The sequence below is a fragment of the Pleurodeles waltl genome, chromosome 5, assembly GCF_031143425.1.
Source record: "Pleurodeles waltl isolate 20211129_DDA chromosome 5, aPleWal1.hap1.20221129, whole genome shotgun sequence".
NCBI lineage: Eukaryota > Metazoa > Chordata > Amphibia > Caudata > Salamandridae > Pleurodeles > Pleurodeles waltl.
This window is the reverse complement of record NC_090444.1, coordinates 1485190540-1485207534: the sequence shown is the minus strand read 5'-3', so window position 1 is coordinate 1485207534 and position 16995 is coordinate 1485190540. Positions and strand designations below refer to the sequence as shown.

General features: G+C 44.8%; 1 protein-coding gene across 3 annotated transcripts in view; it reads left to right on the top strand.

The window, feature by feature from the left end:
• Positions 1 to 14941: 14941 nt before the first annotated feature.
• The window catches only part of PRIM2 (DNA primase subunit 2), an 801093-nt gene continuing 799039 nt past the window's right edge, over positions 14942 to 16995 (top strand). For 2 of the 3 annotated variants that reach the window (XM_069235760.1, XM_069235759.1), the window contains exon 1: positions 15058 to 15190. The gene's annotated coding sequence lies outside the window, so the exon portion shown is untranslated. Of the gene's footprint in view, positions 15191 to 16995 lie in introns of all 3 variants that reach the window. The other variant, XM_069235757.1, reaches the window with a different exon arrangement.

Genomic DNA, 16995 nt, shown 5'->3' with positions numbered 1-16995 from the left:
CAATGGGGCTACAACAGAACTTTGCATGCTCTTAACCTGTAATGGGTCAGTGTGATTTGTACAGTATGCCCTAATTTCACCAGTGATGCAGCAATTATCCAGGGCCTGCATCCCCATCCTAAAATGGCATCTGGCTGTCCTGTGTGGAGGGACAGGTGGAAGTGAGGTAATTCCGCTGACATTGTGCGCCGTAGCGGGAGGCGGTCGGGAACCGCCGTGCAACTCCTCATTGGTTAACTTTGGGCCCTATGAGGTACAGTGGCCAATGGTGATCTACGCCAGCAGTGACGGTGTGCACCGCCACAGATGTGACTGCCATATTCTATCTGATCCCTCACTTGCTACCTGATCTTCAACAGGAGAGGACCCACACTGCATGTGCTGCTGTGACCTGTATCTGGAACCTACCATGGCCCGTGTGACTGGGGAAAGGGCCCCAGCCTTCACTTCAGCGGAGTTGGAGAGACGGGTGGATGGGGTCCTACCCCAGTACAGACTGCTGTATGGGCCTCCAGACCAACAAGTGAGTACACTGTGGGCACGATGCATGTGGCATGAATGCATGGAGTGGTGTGTGTGAAGGCCTCATGTAAGGGGGGTGAGTGGATGTCCTCTGGGCAGCTTATTGGTTGTGTGCTGGGCCATGTGTGTGTAAATGGTGATGTGAAGGGGTATGGTGGGTCATAAGTGTAACATGCAGGACTTTTTGACTAATTCCATTTTCCTGTGTGAATTGCCTCTGCAGGTCAGCGGCCATCAAAATATATGGCTGTCATCGCAAAGGACTGGTCAAGGCTGGGTGGGTTCCAGGTGTGTGCACCTCCCCATGGCTTGGCTGCTAACTATTTCTCTGCCAGTGCTATGGCATATGGCTGTTCCCTGTGTGTGTACACCAATGGTGGTGTTGGTGCAGCCATTGACCCAGTGTATCCTTTGTCTCTCTCCCCCTTTTTTTTTTTGTCATCCTGTCCTTATGTGCATTAGCATCATCTAGCGAAGGAGCAGAGGCACCAGCGACGGAGGGAGCTGCATCCGACAGGACCCAGGAGGCAGAGTCCACCGACGCTGAGGCCACCAGTGGGATGGAGGGGAGCACCACGGCGGAGACTGGAGGGGACAGTTCTGACACAGATACCTCCTCCGATGGAAGCTCCCTAGTGGTGGCGGACACCTCTTTGACCACCCCAGCTACAGATACCACCGCCACCCCCCATACCAGCACCGCCCTCCCAGCAGCCCCTCATCGAGTTGCCCATGCCCGCTCACCTAGGAGGGTAGGCATCTCCTTCGCCCCAGGCACCTCAGGCCCTGACCCAGTGAGCCCTGCTGCCCTGAGTAAGGAGGCTATTGACCTCCTAAGATCCATCTCTGTGGGGCAGTCAACCATTGTGAATGCCATCAAGGGGCTGGCAGCCCAGATGCAACAGACTAATGCATTCCTGGAGGGCATTCACACTGGCTTGGCAGCCCAACAGAGATCGATTCAGGCTCTGGCCTCCTCTCTGATGGCAGCCATTGTCCCTGTTTCTACCCTCCCCCCTCCAACTTCATCTTCCCAGTCCCATTCTCCTCAACCCCAGCCCATCCCAAGCACACAGCCAGACAAGCATGCACACAAGACAACACACAAGTGGTTCAGGCAAACACAAGCACCACGCTTCATCCTGCAGGCACCCACACAAACGCCATCCAGATGGAGACACACCAACATCCACTATTTCCACTGTCTCCCCTCCGCCTCCTCCTCCTCCACCTCCCTCCCAGTTCCATCTACACTCACACCTGCATGACCTACATCATCATCCACTTCCAGCATCACCACACCAAGCAGAACACACATCTCACTGGCAGACACCTCCACAACAGCCATGCACACGTCCCCTGTGTCCTCTCTCGCTGTTTCTGTCCACCCCTAAGGTGCACAAACGCAAGCACTCAGACACCCAACAACCATCCACCTCACCACAGCATCCAGCCCATGCACCTGCACCCAAAATCAGCAATCAGACACCTCCAACAACCACTCCCTCTTCCTCCACTCCCATTCCTTCTCCCTCTTCCCGTCCCATTGTCCCTAAAAAACTGTTCCTATCCACCATTGACCTCTTCCCTACCCATCCCCCCCGTCCTGCACGTATGGTCAGGGTAGGGAGAACCTAGCCAAGCACCTCAGCCACCCAGTCCACGTGCCCAGTCGTCACCACACTCACTCGTGGTGGAAAAGGATCCAGGCCACATGTCCTGAAGGCGAAGGAGCCTGCACCAGGTAGCCTCAAGATCAAGTAGCCTGCCCGAGCAGCTGCTAAGAAGGTAAAGGAGCCTGCCCCAGCTGCCAGAAAGACCAAGGAGCCTGCCCCAGCAGCTTCTAAGAAGGGAAAGTAGCCTGCCCCAGCTGCCAGGAAGAGCAAGAGGCCTGGGACAGGAAGCAGGAAGAGCAAGGGGCCTGGGGCCGGAACTGCGACAGAGCCCCCATCACCAACCATGTTTGTGCAGCCGTCCGAGGTTGCAGGGGATGGGCAGGAGCCTCCCCCCACCAGCAGCACCACCACCTCCAGTGGGCAGCCGTCCAAGGTTGCAGGAGATGGGCAGGAGCCCCCCCTCTCCAGCAGCACCACCACCTCCAGTGGGCAGCCGTCCAAGGTTGCAGGGGATGGGCAGGAGCTCCCCCCACCAGCAGCAGCACCACCACTGAGCAGCCGTCACCGCCAGAGAACGGTATGTAATCCTGCCTCCTGCAAATCCAGTGGGTATTACAACCACCTGAGAGACTGTGACCTTGCACTCCCCAGGTTCAAGAACACAGGGCACGAGGCACCCTCCCAAACCAGTGGGTATGACACCCACATTGCCAAGACTAACCAGGTTCAAGAACACAGGGCACAAGGCCCCCTCCAGAACCAGAGGGTATGACACCCACATTGCCAAGACTAGCCAGGATCAAGAACACAGGGCACGGACCCCCTCCAGAACCAGTGAGTATGACACCAACATCGCCAAGACTAGCCAGGATCAAGAACACAGGAACTAGTGAGTATGACACCCACATCGCCAGGACTACCCACGATCAAGAACACAGGGCACAAGGCCCCCTTCAGAACCAGTGGGTAAGACACCCACTTCAGTGACTGTGGTCTTGCACTCCCCAGGATCACGGACAGGGCATGTTGCCCCCTCCAGAGCAAGTGGGCAAGTCACCCACTCAAGAGACTGTGGCCTTGCACTCCCCAGGACCAGGCACAGGGTATGGAGCCCCCTCCAGAACCAGTGGTGGTGTTCCATCTCCCGACTGAGGTGCCCCCCTGTCTCCCGTCCCCCTGAGGTGCCTGCCTATTTACCAACTGATGTCCATGCAGTGTTCTCTCCGTGTTGATGCAGGTGACATGTGTGGCCTTGGACTTTGGCTTGTAGCCATTTGGCCTAGGAACATTATGGACTGGGCTGTGTCCCTTTTTGTGTACATATGTATATATCTATTACCTTGCCTAAGTTATTTATCTTGATGTGTTTCTCTCATTACATTCCCTTTTTCAAAGTCGATTTGTTCTGGAATTATTCATCCGAGTTACGGGGTAAAAAACTTTTGTGATGCAGCTGATTGTGTGTATGGTGTTGGTAGGGGTGTTGCGTGAGTGTGTGTGACTCTCCTTTTCCTCCCTCCCTCCCTTGTGTGCTAGGCGGCTGTACTCTCCGTCATCGTCTTCGCCGGCATTGATGTTCGTGGTGGAGCAGCACATAGAAGATCACGGGGAAGACATGCAGCTTGGGCTCCATGCTGGCGTGGTTGTTCCCTTTATCTCCAATGGTGAGTCCTTTCCCTTCTGAGCTCTGTTTCCGGCAGGCTTTTGATGGCGCTGGTACTGCCCCGGAAAAGGTGGCGGTTTCCTGTATCTTAATACGGTGGGCGGAACATTGACTTCTGCCTGGCTGTAGGCGGCTACCGCAGTGGTGGCTGTTGTTTCCGCCTTCGCGGTCGGTGTGGTATATTGGCTGTCTGTCGGAGATCTTTCCGCCATGGTCATAGTTTGGCGGTAATTACCGCCGACCTGTTGGCAGAATTACTGCCACTTTAACACCAACCGCCAGGGTTGTAATGAGGGCCTGTATGTATTACAGACCCAACTTTAGGTGGAGGATCCAACCTAAAATAAATCTGGACAGGCCTTTAGGTTGGAGTGAGTCAGAGATCAGTGATTTGACATGCAGTTCCGTACTTTGTACTTCTGCCCTCTCTGGAACTTCCATGATTGGGGCATTGTTCTTGAGAAAGTGGCCAACCAAATTTTCAGCCTTCGCTGCCAGCCTTTTCGTTTTGGTGTGCGAGACCTGGATCTCTTCTTTCATTCTCTCTTTGTTTCGTTTTCTTACAAGTTTAGAAATTTATTATTGGGTGCCTGCCTGCCAAAATGATGAACACAAATATATGCAATTAAATATTGTATTAGTCTAATTCGGGTACCATTTTTGTGTTCTTCATATAATGGGCTGTGGGAGGGATGAGGACAAGAGACGAAATTAGGAGGTGGAGGAAAAACAGCATTCTGGCAACTAGTCTTATTGAAAGAGAACACCAAGCATAAGATGTGCAGCACTAACAGCTGCAAACAAATACTAATACAACTACACAAATTAACTGAAAATATTGCTTCAAGAGTTGCAAAGTCTGTAAATACATGTCAAAAAATACTACATTTCCACACACTTTACCCTTCAGGCAATATATTCTTATTAAAAGCAGCAATCTAAACTGGTTTCTAGATTCATGTGTAATTCTTTTCAGTTAAATTTGAGCCATGAAAAATACTAGCTGTAGAGTCATAGATTTCAGCTTCTTGTTACATCGATGACAGAGTTAAGATAATTGCTTAATGATTTGATTTGAAAGATTAAAGACCTGCTGGTGTTATTTAGTAGTTGTACATTGTATTATGGACAGTATTAATCAAGTTCACAAAAATTACTTTTTGTGAGGTCACACGCCACTCTTAACAATTTCAGTGATGACAGTACTTGAAGAAATATGACCACAACACCCCCACCCAAATAGAACTCTGTTGGCTACCCTTACTGGTTACTACTGTCTTTGTTGTGAGGTTATTTTAGCATCTTTTTCTGCAGCCATAGGCCTGCAGCTTGTGCCGTTTAGCCTAGAAAACATTTTATTTTTATTTTAGCAGAAGCGTCATTCTGTGATTATGCTTTTATTCTTTTATCTGATGTTCACTCTGCTTAGAATTTTTTTTCATTTCTTAGCACGACTTCTTCACTCTGTGCTTGCTCAAAGCTGTATACAATAATGTTGTTGGTACAAAGCAGAACATCGCATCCCCTATTGTTTCATAGAAACATACGTATTCTTACATTATGGCAGTATTCTTAAAATATCAGATGCTTTATTTTAAAAACACCTCTCTGCCCCATGTATGTTAGAGGGAAATCCAGCCAGAAGTTACCATTGCATGTTGTTCGCTTCATTGCAGCTGTTTGCTGAGACTAGACATATTTTCCATCTACATGCGAGAAGACTCTCTGTAGATCAACAACCCTGTGCTATACTACCCCAATCAGGTATGGGGGGTGGTGTCTTCCAAGAGGTCCTGAAGGGTGGATTAGGGCTAACACAGCTGTGCTCCAGTATAGAACCTTAGTGGTATAGGTAGGAAGGAATTCTAAAGCCTAGCATTGTGACATAATGGGAGGACTTTTCTTATGTTTCACTTTTTTGTCACACTTTGCTATTAGCATGTTTCTTTATCCTAATCATTGCAGTACATGCCATTTAATCTAGGATGCAATTGATTCAATAAAATTCATTGAACCAAGTCCTGCTCCTGTTTGTCTTTGCATGTGTGAGCAAATGTAAATGGGAGAAAAGGGTAAGATCTGTTCCACCACGATTTCCCTGAGAAATCAGAATATGATGTGCATGGCCGCCACAAATCAGCTCTACTCTTGGGTACTGGTGAGTTACTGCTAGCTGGTCGCAAGGGTTAGGCTGGCAGTTGTCCCACGGTGTGGGATCTGACTCAGTTCACCACAATCCAGTGGTGCTGTTGCCTCAATACTGCAGTCTCATTATTATAATGAGTGCCAACACGAGACCTTCAGAGGCAGCTGCATCCTCTACAGAACCATCATGAATAGTACCACTGCCTTTTTGGCACGCAAGTTCACTATGCCCAGTAATTTGCTGCACACTTATAGCCAACGCACCAAAAGACTGAAGAAGAAGAAGTACAAAAAGAAAAGAAGGCAACAGGTCTTCTCCATCTATGCATCCACAATTTAGATAGGCATCCCTGTATCAATCAGAACTGCCTTAACTCTGCTCCAATTTAGGAAAGAGATGAATACATATCTCTTTAAAGAAGCCTACATCTCAATGCAGTGACAGTCAATTCCACACCTAAAACACAGCTACAATCACTTGTTTACAGTGTCTTTACTTTTAACCCTCTACAGCTCTGTGCTGCCTTTCAGCTGTGGTCATGCTACATACATACATTCATACCACTCAATAGGTTGCTTCCTGTAATACGAGTTTAGAGGTTGTCTCTTACTAGGCCATCGCTACTTGTAACTTCTCCAGGGTCACAGATCAAGTAATGATCTTCCTCTGATGTCATCGATAATGCTTCTAATTTTTTCGGCCCAGTGAATGGGACCCTGACCTAACTGAGATGGAAGCAAGAGAAACTGAGGCCTAGTAGATAGACTCACTCCTGCTCAGTGCTAGGATACCCTTCCAGGTGTTAGTGCACTCCACCCATCTGCCTTAGTATACAAACAGCTGTATTTTTTCAATAGCTATGGACCTACCCAGGACTATATGTACTCTGTAGGAATGTAAATTGTGTATGCTTCCTTTTACGTGTACTTCTAGTCCAAACAAATTATATCACACACAGTAACAACCGTGTTGTTTGATACCTAATACTAAATGTATTATTGATCAAGAGAACTCTGTTTTCAACTTTAGTGTAACAAAATATTGATATAAATCATACAATATTCTGATGTATGTCTTCTAGGTTTCTTGCGGTTTGGACTGGGTGCATAACTCACTTGGTTGCACAAGAATGTGCACAACAAAAGCATTACCCCACTGAAATATGGTAAATATAATACAAATCTGTGACCTTGTTACATACAGAGTTCTGCAGCACACACCTTAACACTCTGAGTTATGTTCATACACACCAATACTCAAGACTTAGACATGTGTCTATGAGATAAAACCATGTTCTTATCAAAACGTTCCTCCAAAACAATTCAGGTTACTGGATAAATTAATTTCCCCTGACATTGTTTCTTCAAATCTCTCACCCCTGTGTTCCTTACCTATGTCAATCTGATAGTCCCTAATGTTGGTATGTATTTGTAATCAGGAGCCTGCCAAGTATTACACATCACAGGTTAGATTACTGCATTCTGGGTCTTTTCTCTGCATTACAGCAGGCACCTAAATATGTAAGCCGATATGTTGAGATCAGCAGGGCTGGAGAGTTGAGAGAATAAAGCTATCAGCATGGAGACTCGGTGTAGTCTGGCAAGGTTGGACTGGGACAGAAAATAGGCCCGGGCAACAACAAAAAAAGTGCCCCCCCATTAGTGAATCTGATAGATAAAAAAGTGGCCCACGTTTGCAAATAGGACAGTTTTGAACTTGTAAAGGCATGTGGTATATGTGTCTTGCAAAGTATGGGAGATTTCATGCGTGTGTGCTTGTTACAGGCAATGATTGTGGTAGTAGCAGGGAAATCGACAGTAGAAACTGTCCCACCAGACCATAAAACAGGCCTACACACATCCAACAAAACAGCCCACACAGACCACCCCTTCGGTCTCTGCCTGATTGCCCTATAAGCCAGTCCAACCATGGGGGAAACAGCCTTTAACGTGAGGGCCGAACCATGCGCTACACTTAGAATGTGGTCATTACATTGGATGCGTCTTTACCATGCATTTCTTTACCACAAATGTTGTTTCAACAACATTTCTTAGGAAAGCAGCATTGAACTTTAAAGTCCAACATTTTCCCTACTGTTGCATAGACTGGAGTTGGAACAGTAAATTATACAGCTCCAAAGTCCAACGCTTCCCCTTAAGCATGTCGCTGTAATGACATGCGTGGTAAAGGAATATGTTAAAGACGCATTCATTGTAATGACTGCGGAGTACCGGCATGTGTTGTAAAGGCATGTGTTCTTCGGATATACAACCAACTCTGGTCTATGGTTGCAGCTGGCGCTACTCTCTGACAACTACTCACATTGATAGCCAGTTATCAAAGTGGCAGTAGTAGGTAGAGCTCAACTGATTGGGGTCATGAAGTATCCTCAAGTAAGCAGCCTAGTTTCCCTGAGGACACATGGGTTATAGTTGTCTGGAGGATGCATGGGCCCTCCGCCTTCATACATTAGAACCTTCCCCCTGGTGTTAATGTTGTGTGGTCTTAGCCCTGCTCACTGAGACCTTGCTGTGTGTGGCAAGACCATCTGACCTGTGGCTAACTAGGCAAACTAGGTAAGACAGGCCAGATCACTGTTCTGCCAGGTACTTGTCTTCCCGGTAACTGAATGCTCTTGGATAATATTTGAAAAGGCCCTTGCTCCTGCCGCCATTTATTTGATGCCTTAATCTGCCCATAGTATAACATAGTTGTCACTGGCAGCCTCGTTGAGGCCTGAAGGGTGAGCAGACCAGAGCAGTAAAATTACAAGTGGTTTGGTGAGATATCACTTTTGCATCACTGTACACTGAACATGAGCAGTGCAGACGAGCCTGTGACTACAGTATCTGTTCATATGAGAAGACCAGCAGGTGGGAGCTGCAGCAATGTAAGCGCCCTGCACAATTCAGCATTTGCTTTGACAACAAGCCAGACTTTCCCCAACAGCTCCGGGCTTTATGAGCGCCTTGTACAGGAAAACTGCGAAAAAGAGACAGCTGGCCTCCTCAGAAGTGGTTTGTGTGTGTAGGGCGCATGCACAGGAAGGCTATTGCAAAAGACTGCATAGTGCAAGATTATGGGAATATTTACATTTTAGATGTTCACCACCACCCTCCTCCCGCAGCTGTTTCTTGCTTCTGCCTGTGTATGGTTGAACTAGACATTTCATGGCAGAATACATTGAGAGCTTGTTGGTTTGCATTCACACTGGTCATTTTAGCCAGAAACGTCTCATTTTTCAATTTAATGCTCATCATTAAAATGACTAATTCACTCCAGTAAATGTCAGTATAAACGAAGTTTCATGTAAAACTAATTTGCCTCCTTGATTGCTATGAGTTCACTCTAGAGTCTGGCATACCTAATTGCAGGGATTACGTTCGTGATTTGGCAACTTTTCCTATGCTATATTCATGGTAAATGTTACTTTCTGATTAATAGATAAAATCTCATTGAGCTATAAGGGTAGCAATCCAACCATAGGAAAGTCAACGTGGTAGTGTTGTAATACAAATGCATGGACTGTCACTCATAGATTAAGACAAAAGTCAATGGTGGCTGCATTAGGCAGACAAACAGTCTGCCCAGCACCCAGTTGGCTATTTTATGATGACCCAATGAGCCAGCAATGGAATGCTAACAACAATAGCATATTCCACCTTAATCCTGACTCTAAAATAACATGATACCAGAATATCGAGGACCAAAATATCAACATGCGCTGGGGTGTGCAAACTCAGAGCTCCATAGTCACCCAACAGCGCAATATCATACTGTCCAACTCAGTGCTTTACTTTAGAAATTAAAAGTACTTTATTACACACTCTTACAACGAAATACTTACAGGCATTGCTAAAGGAACTGGTGCTATGACTCCTGTGCTTCAGGATAAAGTCCACCTTTTCCTTTACCTGGGTATCCCTCCTCTTGCAAGGCTAGGCATGTTGCTTGTAGGTTTAGAGTATTATGCAGCATGAATTAAGAGATACAGATTACCTTTGTTCAGAATTGCAGGTCTAGGTGTTCAAATTGTGGCTGGCTGAGAACCAGCAATATGTACATTCACTTGCTCCAGTGCTTAATTTGTAAATAAAGAGGTGCCGGTGCTCAAAGCCCTTCTCTTAAACACGAGGCTGTTGTAATTAAATCTGCCAGAACCTGAATACTGAGGCAGCGTAATCCTGAAGCCATCTCAGGCCTCTTCAATCCATTTACGGCCACCCCTGCCCCGTCAGCTCATCCTGCAACTTTGTACTTTCTCCCTTATGACGCTTTTTCGTTTTTCCTTCTTCCGTCTTTCCCATATGTCTTTTGCTCGCAGCAAAATGCTTGAGGCATAAGAATAAGCCCCGGCCCTCACAAATAAGTGCTGGTGCTCAGCACCGGAAACAACAAGCACAAATTAAGCACTGACTTGCTCCTGCTTCTGGAAGGAGATGCGCTGTTTGCCGAAGCAGCTCCTATTAGTCTAACCAGACCGTGGCAAGAGAAGACATTGGGAGCTGTTATCATGGGTACGTCTGCACGAACACAGTCACTTGGAGTTGCAAGGCCCCTCTCACCTTCCCACGCACTTCTGGGTAATGTGGTGATAGGTGCAGTAAGCCACACTACCTGAAATGGGGGAAGGGGGAGATCACAGTGACATGCCCTTCTTCATCACAATATCGAGGACAACCATGTGCATACTTCTTAGTCACAGTGTGAAGGTTGGTGGCAGACATATTTCTTGGCACAGAGATTAGGTTGGCCACAGTTATACTTATTTGGCACAACAGCAATGTTGACGAGTAGCACACCTTGGTACAGCAATGAGTTTGGACACAAGTCTGCAATTCTGGCCAGGCACAGCAAAGCTGGAGAGACTGTCCCCCACCAACTATGGTTGCATAGTGGTACTCAGAGTACTTTGTGGAGCACTGTCTTCTTTAAGGAGAACTTGTAACTGGAACAAGTGGGTCAGTGGCTCCTATGTTTATACAGTCAAATCAGACAGATGTTGATCCACTGTCTGTGTTTTCAGAATCTGTTTGGGATAGTTCTTCTTTCAGGTATCTTTTCCAGGATGCTCTCCAGCAGAGTGCATCAACCTCACAGGCAGGGTAGTCTCTAGCTTGGAGTACCCACAACAGGGTCACAAAGAGGTCTGAACTTTCTGCACCTGACTGTCATCAGCCACAGTGAATAGTGATCAGAGTATAGGCAAAAGGAGGGCTTCATCTAGAAGGTTCCTTTCACTTTGAACAAAAAAGATTGCAGTCCCACACTTTACCCCCACCGCCTACCAAATGGAAGTGCTACAGGAAGACTAATCTGCAGGCCTCCCAGGATAAACCCTAATCTAATTTCTAAACGAGCTGTTCTCCTGTCTCCCCACGTCAGTGCCTAGATCTCATCCCACTATCTTCAGGAATGTCAGCAGTACATTTCAACTGTCTGGGAAAGCAATCTCTCATTTATCCTGTGTACAGGAACAGGTGGTCCGGGGTATCCAAACTGGATCTCACAGGCCTCCATTACCCTGGCTCACTCATACACACAATGCATGTATGTTAGAACGTTTCCTCATCTACAGTGTCACCCTGATATTTTTGTCTTTTTGCTGAATCCTATTTGTGCAGGCTATAGAACTCTGTGCACTCTGCTAACCATGGGCAAAATGTTTTTGCTATGCCTTTCAAAACTGTAAGAGTGGTATACTCCTCACTGGCATATATAACTTACCTATAAAGCCCCTAATATATGGCACTAAGGTGTACCCAGGGTCTCAGTTAAATGTCACCAATGGACGGCAACACTCCTCTGCCATCCACTACAGTGACAAGGTAAACATGAATGCAGGCCTGCTACCAGTAGTCATGATGTTCAGGTTTTGACTGTAAATTAAACCTGTCAAAAAGTATCCCTTTTACAGGCCTAAACTTTACTTTTAAATATTTGCAAGTCACTCTAAGTAAGTCTTATCACAAATAAAGAAAGGAAGGGTACAGGGTCTTTACAATTAAGACCTGTAAAAGTTTAATGTAAAACATACTTTTTCAGTGAAAATGCCCCTGCTGATGCGTCCCCATCTAATTATTTTTATTCACTCTGGGACTCGTTTTAGGCCAATTAATCTTTTGACCCTGATTGAAGACACCTTAGGATGAGATAACTAATCAACATGTCAATCAACAAGTCAATAACGTCATCAATTAGACTCAGAAACCACCATGACCTTTCAGTCATGAATAACCACACCAGTTTAGTATGATTTTGTGATGTTTATTCCCTATTGATTACAATTCTACTAGCAAGTTTATTAGCCTCAAAACCATGAAACACATCAACATTGTCATATGGCAACTTGAATAAGATTTCATCAAAGCAAAGATCATGAACATTAGAACATAGCACGACGTCAACATAGGTTATCCTTAGCAGAGTATCATTAGAGCATTATTCAACAAAGCATTGAACCAGTCATCTGTCTATTTGCGTCCGCTTCAGTGAACCCCTTAACTAACCTCGAATTAGCATTGGCATGTTGGGCTTCATGCAAAACAATTTGGTAACACAAATTTGGAAAACATCTAACTATGGTCTCTGTCAAAAGAAGCAGTTGGTACCTAGAAAGGAAAGGCAATAAGACAATTACAATTTCATCATCATATAGTTACTCTCCGAAATGGGTCAGCATACAGATTCAGTCTTCGTCCTCAGGACATCCGTTGATTCGCTATCAATCAGGGAATTCAGCAAGATGGGTAAGAAGGGGCACTTCCCTCATAAGGAGGAAAAATATATAACGGGCAAGGTAAGGCAAGGATGGTTCGGAGAACCAAACAGCAAAGTCTCTATGCAGAGTGACAAAGTGTCTGGGTCATAACGAAAGTTTGCAATGGCATCTAATGGCTCCTCGAGTCAAAGGTTTTTATCCCTTTTCTGTTGTACAGTCCCCTAATTCCTGATTGGTTAGGGTTGGCACCCCACTATCTTCATCCAATGGGTTTACAGTGTTAGTATCAAATTTTGTCACCCCATAACAGTTCTCACGTAGTTTATTGGTTCTTATGATTGACGTCTCCAGCGGGCAGAATGTCCGGTATGATTTCATACTCTCGTGGTCCTCTTGCATCTTCAGTCAGTAGGTCCATTGTCTGTACTGGTTCAGGCGACCTTGTACCTGTAACTAGTCTACAGTGTTGCATTCAGCAAAAATGTTTCTTCTAGTAAGTCGAATTTCATGAGAACGGATCTACTACGGTTACATTCATCCTTTAGCTTTGGAAAAATACAAGTACATGTCCTTCAGCAAGTCAGCACACTGCACGTTAGAAAAACACATTTAATATGAAAACCGGGCAGCTAGGCCTCGACTCATGCTAACTAAGGCCTATTGATTTATTAGCAAAACCTTAACATACAACTCTTAATATTAGTGTAATATCATACAGTAACGTATCAATTATTTCATTGTTAGTCAGCTTCATTAGTCATTGTATACATTGGTGGCCTCTCCCCGTGGGCACATTTCAAGCTCACGTTTAGCAAAAGCACATTAATACATTTTCTATGTGGCATTATTATGCATTGGTTCATAAACATTTCATGTTAATTTTGAGTAAAAGTGCTACGCTCTCTCACCCCCAAACGCATTTTCACTGTAGCATGCTTGGTTGTTCCATTGGAAAACACTGAGATGCAGTATTCAGTTATAATCTTATATCTCATGAGCTCAAGGACACACAGAAATTTAATGAAATAACAATTTTTAATAGTTGTTAAAAATCCAGTTTAATAGTGAAGTCAGATTTGTTCTAAATATAAAGGAAATGTAACTTTTATTCTATGCAGAAGAGACTGGGAGGATCCTCTTTGACATTTAAGTGTCAGGCCCTGCTTGAATATAATTTTTTTCATATGGCATTTTGAGTGCACCTAACAGGAGATAAAAAGAATGTCAAAACAGTTTGTATGCATCTGGTTGTAGAAAGCCCAGCTTTTGCTCTATCAGACTTCTGTCTCTTATTTTGTTGAAGTCACAAGGACTGTCTAAAACTGGATTGTAGTGTTAGATGTGGGAGGACACTACTAATATCATAGTACACACCACACACATCCATCCCTTGGAACCGGTTTTGGGTAGCCGTAGACGTTGCCCATCTTATAATTGGCATATAAATCTTGTTGTACAGTGAGAATTCCTACATGCCCTGATGAAGCCACAACTTAATAAGTTGAAAAACACAAGTTCACGTGAGTTTCCTTTCGTCGAACTTTATATCAAAAACTATTAAGCAGTGAAATAGCAATAACTTGGAGCCTTACGTCCTTTCACTGTAAATTTAAGTATATGCAAATCTGTGACCAGACATTAAACACTGAGCCCACAAGCAAGTGTATTAACCACACGAATTTTTTTTTTAATCAGTATATACTGAAACGTGCTAAATTCACACACAGAACAGGTCCTTAACGCTCCGAAGTATCATGTGAAGTGGTATTGTAATCACGAAGTTAAACCAAGGCAGCTTTACTGCCACACTTTTTACATTGCCGGTTTCTGTAAATGCTGAGCTTTTAAAAAACATAATGGGCATATGTTGACACAGCTGTCGCTTCTCGTGACACCGCTTTCTGTCGTAATCCCAGCCAAATAAGGACATTTGAAAAATAAAGCCTGTTGTATGTCACACGTAAGCAAGCAGAAAGGTTGCCACTCCTTTACTATGCCTTTAACTTGATCGAAGTACTTCTGCAGTGCCTATGCCAAGCAACTTGTAGCTCTGGGTACCAGCGTGCTCCAAACCAATCACTCCGGAAGAAACATACACAGCTAGTGGCGGGAAAACCTGATGCCTCTACATTGGTTTGGTCAATTGTTTAACAGCAAGACTCGCTCAGTGAGTCATTGTTCATCATTGGCTGTTGAGTCCCAGAAACTGTATTGTGGATTGTGATTGGCTCATAAAAGTCTTGCCAATTGGCTCCGTGGCATCCCTGTCAATTGCCGGCGCCAGTGCCTCCGGACAGCAGCGATAACAGAAAGTTTGCCCCTTTCCGCGTGGTTTTAGTTTGTTCTGCCACTAACGCAGCCTCGCCGCACTTTCTGTGGCGCCCTCTTTCGCTGCCAGCCACTGTTTTCCACCGACCTTACGTGGCTTCCTGCCTCCATTCCCTACAAAGTACTGTGGCTCGCGTGCCTGCGCGGGACTGCGTCCGACGGAGCGGCACCTTGCAGTCCTTCTCGCGGGATCGGTGAGTTTAACTAGCAGGACTGACTCGTGGGAGGACACTCTCCTGAGCTCGGGCAGAACTGCCTCTGTCGTAACTTGAGGCCGAGTAATCGATAGTCTAAGCTCGTTTAGAGCGGGGCAAACGCACAGGTTATGTCAGCAGCTGATGGGAGTTTATTGAAATACAATAGAGAGGTTTTGTTTTCATTTTTAAGGTTGTGTTTAGCATGTCTGTTTCCACTCGCTCCTGCTTTCTGACATTAGGTCACATGCAGGACCAGCTTCTTGTCCAGCGCCCCTGAGAACTGAAACACTCCCCCTCCTAACGTAGGCATTCTGCTTGTATTTGGCAATTATTTAGACCACCTAAAAGGAGCTGATGATTGAGTTCATGGGGTTAAGCAGTAACTCTCGTAATGTATTTTTGACTATCAGCTTTATTCATTAGGGTCCACTTACAATTGCTAATAAAAGTCACTGGTTCCATTTGAGTCAAAGCAATATTTAGTTGTTTTGAGTGTGCTTAACAAGTTTTTACAAATCTGCTTTGATGGCGTGAGTAGCTAGATGTTGTATGGTTATTTATTTGAAGTGGCAACTTTCTCTTCTTCATAGTTTCTACAGCGTTGGCAGAGACCTAAATAAAATGGGGTCTTAATTCAGTTTTACCCCTCTGAACAAGTATAGCAGCTGCTGATCGGCAGTGCAAGACACAAACACTTATACTTCTGTTTTTTTTACCCTGACTGTTTCTTGCTCATCAAGTCTCTGGATAGGACAGAATTGACTTCTCAGCATTGTAGCTATTCTTTGATTACTTTAGTGTAGTGGGCGTCCCTTTGACCTCCACGATACCCCCTTCACAGTGTGGTACACTTGAGTGGTTTTCCAACAGTCTGAAAAAGAGAATGTGTCTGGTGAACGTAGTGTTTTTATCGGTAGAAATGCCAGAATTTTGTGGATTCCTTAACATTGGGAAGATTTTATTCACCGAAATAAAGAAACATTTGTGATATTTAGACCCACACACCACAGTTATCTCTTGGACAAAACAGACCACTTATTTAGAAGGAAATGTGTCCACGTTGCATTTTGTGGTCTTTTGTGTTGTGGGCGCTAGGCCCAGCCACACAAGTGGGGTAAGTGTTTTTAAATTGAAATAAGTGTGGGGACACAGAATGATATGAAATTTGGTATTGTCAATTGAATTTCTCTCCATTACAGGTTACCAAATGTAGGCCACTATTTAAAAAAAAAAAAAAAAAAAAAATTGCAAATTACCATGATGGGTAACTCCAAATTCAGAGGGGTAAAAATGCACAATTTCCTAAACTCATTATTTTGTGCATGTTTCAAAACTACATAGAATTCCTTAATACCCGTTTTTTATTGATTAGATTTTATCATGTGAATTTCTGTGTGGTCGGTATACAATGAAACCTTATTACAAGATTCAAATTAGATGTTGGTTCTAGGTAGTGCACGTTTTTGGACAACCAACAAATGCTAACTATCCTTGTAACAATAATAGTCTAACGGATGTAACGGTATGTTGGTTTTGAAAATCAGCCATTCGGTCAAAACATTGCAAATGAAAATATTGTCACCAATTGCTGTTTTTCCCTACTTTTTTTTAATTTATTTTTTATTTGAACTATTGGTTTGCTTTGAGAAAACCATGAGCAATCTCCAAACACGATTCCCTGCTGCATTCTAAGTTATGTCTAGTTTTCAGAAATTGTCTCGGTTTCCTCCAGGGGAAATCCAGAGACTCTCTGCACCTTTTTTAGAATCTTTAAAATGTTAGAAAAATGGACCCTCATTTAG